Source organism: Vicugna pacos, chromosome 1 (genome assembly GCF_048564905.1).
Source record: "Vicugna pacos chromosome 1, VicPac4, whole genome shotgun sequence".
Lineage (NCBI taxonomy): Eukaryota > Metazoa > Chordata > Mammalia > Artiodactyla > Camelidae > Vicugna > Vicugna pacos.
The window spans coordinates 55,562,806-55,572,569 of record NC_132987.1 but is presented as its reverse complement, the minus strand read 5'-3'; the positions used below and the strand labels follow the sequence as shown (position 1 = coordinate 55,572,569).

The 9,764-nt window shown below is 40.2% G+C and overlaps 1 long non-coding RNA gene across 1 annotated transcript in view; it reads left to right on the top strand.

Annotated features, from left to right (window-relative positions):
- The first annotated feature begins 785 nt into the window (after window positions 1-785).
- The window catches only part of LOC140696816 (uncharacterized), a 43,957-nt gene continuing 34,978 nt past the window's right edge, over window positions 786-9,764 (top strand). The window contains exons 1-2 of the long non-coding RNA XR_012073356.1: window positions 786-998; window positions 4,769-4,918. This is a non-coding gene — a long non-coding RNA (uncharacterized lncRNA). The remainder of the gene's footprint in view (window positions 999-4,768; window positions 4,919-9,764) is intronic.

Sequence of the window (9,764 nt, the reverse complement as noted above, 5' to 3'; positions counted from 1 at the left end):
TTGGGTTCATCTTGTATGGGACTCTGCACTTTCTGGACTTGGGTGACTGATTAGGGAAGTTTTTAGCTATTATGTTTTCAAAAATATTCTTGGCCCCTTCCTCTCTCTCTTCTCCTTCTGGGATCCCAATAACGTGATATTAGTGTACTTGATGTTGTCCTAGAGGTCTCTTAAACTGTCCTCTTTTCTTTTCATTCTTTTTTTCTGTTCAGTGATAGTGATTTCCACTCCTCTGTCTTCCACTCACAGATTCATTTCTCTGTATCATTTAGTCTATGGGTCCAGGGATCCCAAAGCTTTCAGATCGCTGGTTGGGAGGGGCACCGATTCTTGACACAGTTTTGGTATGGCGTCTGGGGTGTCTCGAAGCTTGTGTTGGTCTGCTAATGGGACGGGCAGGGGCCCAGCTGGTCCCAGGGTAGGGTCTGTCTCGCTGTAAGCAGGCTGGGTCCACAGGCTGTGGGATCGTGGTTTTCTAACGTCTGGGGTCTGCCCACCATGGGCGAGCCTGGTCTAGGCTTGTGCAGACTTCCTGGAGGGCAGGGTCTATGCTTGCCCACTTTGGGCGGAGCTGGGTCTTGGCCCTCCGCTGAGCAAGGCCGTGTCTAGGGCTGTGTCTAGGGATGTGGCTATGGTCTCAGAAAGCTTGCCTGCTGATGCGCGGGGCTGCGCTGCGCAGTGTGTGGCTTGGCCTGAGGCGGCCCAGCGCTGGCGGCTGCAGGCTGGTGGGCGGGGCCAGGTCTTGGCGCCAACAGCCGGAGGGAGGAGCCCACACAATGGCGCCCGCCTGCCCGCGCCCGCTTCACGTGTGGAAGGAGCTCCCACATATGGCGTGGGAGCTAACAAGCTAGACGGAGGATTTCGCCCTGGTGCCCGCCTGCCCCAGTGTCCACCTGTTAGAAGGAGCTCCGGAGGAAGACCGTGGCCAATGCCTACGTCCGCAGAGCGAGCTGCAGCTGCCCTCGCCGCCTCCCCGGGAGAGTGTCCGAGACCCGCAGGTAGGCCTGGCCCGGGCTCCGAGCGAGTGACTGCTTTTGCCCCGTCCCGGCGCGCGGGAGGTTTTGTGTGCGCCCTTTCAGAGTGAAGTCTCCACTTCCCCTCATCCTGAGACTCCCGAAGCCCGGCTGGCCTTCCACGCCATATTATCTGGGAGCATGTCTTCCCCGTGCCGGTACCGGACCCCCGGGCTGAGGGGCCTGACGTGGGGCTCAGAAGTCTCACTCCTGTGGGGCAACCTCTGCCGTATAAGTATTCTCTGGTTGTGGGTCGCCCACAGGGGGTTCAAGGCTTGATTATATCACAAGTCTGCTCCTACTTGTCTCGTGGGTTTTTTTTTTAACATTTTTTTATTGAGTTATAGTCATTTTACAGTGTTGTGTCAAATTCCAGTGCAGAGCACAATTTTTCAGTTATACATGAACATACATATATTCATTGTCACATTTTTTTTTCTCTGTGACCTACTGCAAGATATTGTATATATTTCCCTGTGCTATACGGTAGAATCTTGTTTATCTATTGTGCATATGCCTATCAGTCTCTACAAATTTTGAACTCCCAGTCTCTCTCTTCCCACCCTCCTCCCCCTTGGCAACCACAAGTGTGATTTATTCTTTATATCTTTGGTTGTAGATATTTTCTGGTAGGTTCCAGTCTGTTTCATGGAGGGTGGTTCTGCAGACGGTTGTGGTTTTGGTGTGCTCGCGAGAGGAGGTGAGCTCAGGTCTCCCCATTGTCTTGGCAGAACTCACACACTATCATAACTACACACACACACACGCGCGCGTGCACACATGCGTATGCTTTTTTCATCTTCCCAATACGAACAATAATTTAAATTTATTGAGCACTTACTGTGTGCTGATCTATTTGTTCAGCTCTTCATACATCCTATTCATTTCATCTTCCTCAGTGTCCTGTTGGAAAGGTACTATTACTGTGTATTTCATAGATAATATATGACTATTATAGGTGAAATAACATGCTCATTGTGCCATAGTTAGTTAATGAGGGAGCCAGGATTTCAGTCCAGGTGTGCATGACGCAGATCCTAAACACTCTGCTATTCTGCCTCTTCATGAAGATGAATACTTTTCGAAGAGCCAGAAATAACCTGGTTCGCACCCTAAATTACTCAGTAAGAGTTGGAGGGGTGCTGAAGATACATGAAGCTAATATTATGATTTCTCTGTCACGGATAACTGACAGCTGTGCTCTGTTTTGCCCAAGGAAGTAAAATTCTCTGATTAACGAGAGAGGAGCAGAGATTCACAGCTCTACAGGAGAAAAGCTTCCCAGCGTCAGTGGTTCTCTGTCAGTTTTAGATGGAGAAGCTCCTTGATGTCAATCCAGTTTGTGGTGGTGTCCTTGACGTTCCTGCACAGGCGTGGAGGTTGAGGGGAGGGAGTGGGCAAAAGAGGGCAAAGTCAGCTTTCTCTGGAAAGAACTTGTTTGACTTGAGCCTTTGGAAGTTTAAATAATTAAAAGTGTATGTACAAGCGCATGGGGATATTTGTTCATGCGGAAGACTTTCTGGCCATGACTTCTGAGCATCAGAGCTGCTTCAGCATCTCCTGGAGGAGGACCCAGATGGCCACACTTCAAATCTAATTAGACTTTAAAAGATGGAACCAGAAAACAGAGACGCTCTCCTGCAACTCCTCCAGACAATAAGAGAAACAATACATAGCAGGAAGGCCTCAGTGAGCCTGGCAGTGATGTTTCCTCCTTCAGGCAGAATTAACATCATTCCTATGGCCAAGGACCTATTTTTCTTTTTCAGAGACCATCAAGGGGTAAGCTTTGCTCACCCTCAATTTTAGCTCAGAACACCACCCCAAAGATCCCTCAGGATGTTCTTGGAGATTTGTTTCTCCAGAATAGCAAAGCTCAAGGCACGGAATCATTGATTAATCCATTCTGCTCAGTGTTGTATCAGAAAAGGAAATAATACTCGACCTAACAGCCAGCCATCATTACCCCACCTCCTTCTAGAAAATAAGGTGTTTGGATCCAGCAAGGTGAAGTAACTAGCTCAAGAGAAATGATGGAGGAACCAAGCTAGAAGCTAGACTTCCTGGTTGCCAGGACAGCATCATTTTGAGAGAACAGCCAAGGGAAGAAGGCTTGTGCATTGACTGGAGGGTAAGAGAGGAACCCACGAGGGCAACAACACATACAATTTTTCTCCTTTATAACTTAACTGTGAGCTTACCCTGATCACAGAAATTGCCATCTCTATGGAAGAACTTTCTATACACTTTTTTTTTTTTTTTGCTGGAAGTAGGAGTCCCTTTCTTGTCTTTGGAATATGGCCAGTTGGAAAGTATTTGTTCTTACCTGCTTGAACTCTTCACCTTCTTGTTCTCAACATGTCTCCTCATGCTTTGCAGTCCTTGCTTCTTTTCTAAACTCCTAGATTTGGTGTAAAAGCATTTGCTTTAAGTTTTCCAAGAGCCAAGCAGAAGAATCTTAATAGGACAAACCTGCTCTTGTGACATTTTCAATTTATCTGAAATTTAGATAATATTGCTTAGTTGGCTAATTGCAGTAATAGGTAGACTGTAATATGCATAATGGCTCAAATGCAATAGAAAAATTGTTTCTTATTCAAGATACAGTACCAGGAGGTAAAAACTTTAGCAGATGGCTTCTTCTGTGTGGTCACTCTTAGATTCAAGCTGGTGGAAGACCTGTCATCTTTAACGCAGGGCTCCCACGGCTGTCCTGAGCATCAACTCTGTTCCTGTCGGATGTGGAAAAGAGCATGGAGGAGAACTGCATGGAAAGGTTCTATGGGCCAGCCATGGAACAGGCACACATCATCTGCCTTAATATCTCTCTTAATAACTCATCAAAATGGCACACTAAACTGCAGGCTTAAGTTGGGGTAGATAACGGGATTGGGAAATACAGTTCCTGGTTCGGCTGTCAAATTCCGGTGTTAATCCTATGATAAGGAAGGGGATGGTTCATGGATTTGAGTGTACAGCCAGCCATCTTGGCCAAATGGATGTTTTGTCAGTGTCTTTGGACATGAGTCAAAGTAAAATCAAGTGTTTTTAACTGACATGTGACTTTACTTAAACAAGATTTCCTTGAATAATCCTAATTCATTCTGTTCTTATAAGCAAAAAGTTACCATTCTGCACTTCAGTCAACTTTTATTTAGCCTCTTTCTCTAGAATAATTATATCAGTTTTACTTACTACCCACTTTATGTGTTAAGCATTATACCAGATGTTGGGAATATATTAATAAACAAGACAGACAAATTTCCTGCTTGCATGAAACTAAGATTCTAATGGAGAACAGGTGAGGAATAGATAAATAGATTAAAAATGTATTAAATAATGACAAGTACTAAAAGTAAGGTAAAACAGAGTGGTGAGAGAAATAATGGCTGGCCCTATTTAGACAGGGGGGTTAAGCAGGTCCTCTTTGAGAAGGTGGCATTTAAACTGAAACCAAAATGACAAGAAGCCAGCCATTTTGAGATCTTAGGTAAGAACTTTTCAGGCTCTGGGAATGGCCAGTGCAAAGGCCCTGAGGTGGTAGTGTGCATGACTCTGAGACAGAGATGAGGCAATTATGGATGACAAGTCTCATAGGAGCTGAAGTCAGAATTGTTGGCATGAAACCAGTTCAGATAGCATCTTGGAGACTGTGCTGAGGTTTACTTTTACTCCAAGTGCAACAGGAAGCAATTGGAGGGTTTGAAGCAGAAGAGTGACTCTTGCTTTCTTTCTTTCTTTTTGTTTTTTTTAAGGTACACTTTGGCTGTTATGACCAGAATGGATTGAAGCCTGGCAGGAGAGACAAAGGTGGCACTAAGGAGGTCTTTGTCATGGTCCAAGTTAGGATGATAGTAAGCCTGGAATATGGAGGAAGTAGCAGAGATGAAGGAAGGCTGAAACTGGTGAGTGTTTTGAAAGTTCTGTGGCATAGACTTGCTGAAGGATTTGTTCTGGAGGGAATGAGAAGGTGAATTCCAACTGCCTCTTACATTTGATACATTCAGTTACTGTCACTCTCTTACTCAATCCTAGATAAGTCTCAGATGAGAGCTTCTTAGGATCTAGGCAGGGGGTCAGGAGAACTGGTTCCTATTTTCTTATTTGCTATTTTATTTGCCTGGACAAACTTCCTGCTCTTTAATTTTTGTAAGAAAATGAAAATAGCTTCCACCTTTTACCTAAGAAAACTGGTGAAGGGTGGTAAATGTGAAAAATATTTCTTGTGATGAAATTCTAGTAAGAGTACAAGATGCTCTTCTGGTTGAGCAGTATGTCTTGAGCATTTGCATTTAATCAGACTGTATTTCTTTGCCCTTTTGTAACAATGATGACTAACTGGTTCCCATGTAAGTGAGTTATATTTTAGACAAAGGAAGAAAAATAAAATAATTCTTGGCTTGGGGCACTTAATATCATTTAATTGAGTCATAGCTGCATAGACTACAACTGAATGAGAGTGTTTTACATCAAAAGGATGTTTCCTTCCCTTTGCTTTCATGTACCTTTTTACCAAAGCATGAGAGTGCTCGCCGAAAATTTAAACAAAGATGTGCAGACAAATACGATGGAGACTGTTAAATGTTTTAAAATATCCAGTTCAACCCAAATAAGGCAAAAAAAGAAAAGGCCAAAAACATGTGACAAATGAAAAGCAAACGATTAAAGCACACTGCTCACACCTCACCAATAAAGACACACAGACAGCAAACAGGCACATGGAAAGACATGCCACATCCCGTGTGATTAAGAAAATGCAAATCATTTTGTTAAGAAAGTGTCTTCTGTTACCTTCTGATTTAACTCATGCTGCAGACAAGAAGCTCAAAAATGCCTGTGAGGATATCAGCTGTCGTTTTCTACAAGTAAGCAGATGTTTCTAGGCCCCTGAGATCATGAAATTAAAGTTTCAGGTATACTAGAAAGCAAAGTAGAATTACAGTTCACTCTTTTGCATGTAAGAGTTTTGAGTCTACAGAATCATTTACTCAAGATTGCAGACAAACTTTAGTGATTTTGTGCAAACTCTTTATTAAATAATTCAGAGTTGTAACTTTATTCTTAGAAAGTAACTTCTTCCTTTTGAGAGGGAAAAAACCCATAGAAAACGAAAGTTCTGTTTGTAGTTGAAAAACCTTATCATCTATGGTCTCCATTCCCAAATTTATATATGATTGATCATTCAATAGTGGTGCTCTCACACTTTTCGTTAAGGCTACTCTGAATTTTGCCACCTTGTGAATCTTGAACATATACTTCTGAAGCTGGTATTTAAGACCTATGTCTCTGATAATGACCATTCAGTATTAGAGCAAGATGCATGGCTGATTATACCATTGAGAGTGAAAATTCTTTTGATTATTTGTTTGTTAAAAGAAGATAATTTCTAAGTCTTTTTGGTGTCATAACTGTTTCTATAAATGAAGAAAATCTATAGTACAACCACTATTTGTAATTATTTCTCCACATCTGAAATTCCTTCTTCTATACCTCTAATGATTTAAAATAACCATTACAGTCTATAGCAGATAATTCTGTTATCTCAAATTCTTAGGAGACTTTAATCTGCTGTTTCTTATGTATTCTCTCTCTCCCTCTGTCTCAGTGATTAATTTTCTGTTTTTGTAACTTTAGGTTTTAAGATCAATGTCTGCAGGGCTTTATCTGTAGAAATATTGTGAACCCTAGATTAGGGTTTACATTTTCTCTATGAGGTGTCACTAACCCTGCACAACTTCTGTTTTTAAATAAACTTTGAAGTTTAGAATAGTTTCGAGTTACAGAAAAGTAGTTATCGTAGGACAGATTCTCATATACCCTGTATCCAGTTTCTCCTATTATTAACATCTTCTACTAGGATGATGCATTTGTTATAACTAATGAACCAGTATTATTACATTATTAGTAACTAAAGTCTGTACTTGATTCAAATTTTCTTAGTTTTTTACCTACTGTTCCCCTTTCTGTCCCAGGATCCTGTGCAGAATACCATGTTATATTTCTTTATTATCTCTCCTTGGTCTTCTCTAGACTGTGACAGTTTCATAGACTTTCCTTATTTTTGATGACTTTGACCCCGTGCCTCCCATGCACATAAAAACTGTCCTTAAAATATGTGTGTGTGTGTGTGTATTCCAAATTTCAAGGAGAAACTGGCAAAACCACAGTTATGGTGGGAGATTTTAACATTCCTCCCTCCAATTGATAGACTAAGTAGGCAGAAATTTATTAAGGATATAGAACATTTGAATAACATGATTATCAACCTTGATCTAAAGCAGATATGTAGATAGAGCCCTGCATCTCCAAATTAGAGAAAATCCACTTTTTCAAGCGCACATTAAATATTTATGAAGGTTGACCACATGCTCCTCCACAAACATAAAAATCAGTTTTCAGTGGATATAAAAATCAGACCACAGTGCATATGCCTGGTTATTTTCCAAAGATAATTAAGAAGTCACATGTATTTAAATTTAAAAAAAACACATAAATAATTCATGGATCAGATAAAACCCTAAAATAGACAATTAAACACCAAATTAGTAACACTAAAAACACTAAATTAGAAAATATTTAGAATTGACTGAATAAAATGTGTCAAGATGTTGGATATGCAGCTAAAACAGAATTTAGAAGGGAAATTTATGCCTTAAAATTTATATCACAAAAGAGCGAAGTCCTACATTCAAAGCACTGATTCATTTCTTAAGAAGTTAGAAAGGGAAGAAAATAAAATCAGAGCGGTGGGGGAAGACATTCTGGCCAGCATGGTAAATGGAAGGAAGTATGAAGGACCTGGTGTTTGGGGCTCTCTGCAGCACAGGTCCACACAAGCAGTGCACGCAGAAATTAGATGGAACACAGAAAGGTACGTTTAGGACATTTCTTCCATACAAAAAAGGTTAAAAGAATAATATAATGTCGTGTATATACCCTTCAGTAAGATTCAACAATGTTAACATTTTGTCGTATGTTCTCTCTCTGTGTATATATACTTTTTTCTGTACCATTTCAGAGTAGGTGAAGCCCCTTTACCTATAAATAGCTCAGCATTTGTCTTCTAGGAATAAAAACAATCTATCACTTAACCACAGTACCATTGTCACTTGCAAGAAAACTAATAATAATTCCATAATATCATCTAATATAAAGTCCATATTCGAATGTTCCTAATTGCCCTAAAAATGTCTTTTATCTATTTTTCTTTTATTTTTTTCCCCAACCAGACCTGAGACTAGGTTTACACCTTGAATTTAGTTGTTATGTTAATCAGGGTTCTCCAGAGAAACAAATAGGAGATATATAAATATGTCTATACCTATGTCTCTATATAGTTTTATTATAAGGAATTGGTTCACATGATTATGAAGACTGATAATTCCTAAGATCTGCAGATGGCAAGAGTCACAGGAGAACTGATAGTGTAGTTTTTAGTCCAAGGCCAACAGGCTTGAGATACAGGAAGCGCTGATGTTTTAGTTCAAATCTGAAGGCAAGAAAAATCTGATGTCTCAGTGTGAAGGCAGTTCGGCAGAAGGAGTTCCTTCTTACTTAGCCTTTTTGTTCTATTCAAGCCTTCAACTGATTGGATCAGGCCCACCCACACTGAGAAGAGAAACCTGCTTCACTCAGTCTACTAGTTTAACGGTGAATTTCTTCCAGAAATACCAGAATCATGTTTGACTAAATCTGGCCCAGTCAAGCTGACATATAAAATTAACCATTGCAGTTGTTATATTGTGTCTCTTCAATTTCTTTTAGTCTAGACTCTAAAGCAGGTCTCCTACATTTTTTAAAATATGATTGACTCTTTCAAGAGTTCATATAGTTGCCCTAAAGAACATCCTACATTCAGAATTTTTCTGATTATTTCTTCATGGTATCATTTAATTTGTTCTTCTGTCCCTCATGTTTTCTGTAAACTGGAAGTTCGGTTTAGAGGGGCTTGATTATGTTCAGATTTAACCCACTGGGTCAGGAATACGTCATAGGTCATTTTTGAATTTTGCACTGCTGTACATAGAGAGGCACGTAATGCTCAGCTATCTCATTATCAGTGATACTAAGTTTCATCGCTTGGAGAAATGTGTTGACCATCAGATCCTTTTATTGCAATGATATATTTTTCTATTTGAATTAGTAGTTTGTGTTGTGATATTTTGGTACTGTGGTAAATATCCTGTTCCCTATAACTTTTCACCTAATTGTTACCTTCCTTTGTGATGATCCTTGCCTGAGTCAGTTATTAGATTGGAGCTTACAAAAGGATGATTTTCTATTTCTATCATATCTTCTATTTTATTAGTTTGGGGACTTTAGATGTAATTCAAGGACTTTGAGTTCTTCATGTATGCAAAGTGGAGTCAATTGAGATTTTATACAAAGAAATTTGGAGAACAGGGAGAGACTACAGGGCTTTTGATTTGTACCAAGATTCAAGAGTTCCAATATTATTTACTTGTCTCTGAGGCTCCCTATGGAGACCGCCACTTTAGTCTATACACTAATCCTAATCAGATGAGACCTTCTTTGGAGACAATGAAAGCCCTAGCACCCTGGCTGTAAGACTTTCCCAGGGGTAAAATTATGGACCTAAGCAGCTTTTCACTCAATTGTGACCCTTAACTTTATAAGCAACTATTAAGTCTTTGCTTATGGGAAAAAACCAAATATATATATACATATTTATTTCTATTGCCTTAACATGTCTTAAACACCCCTAAAAATACTAATTTTTTTCCCTGACTG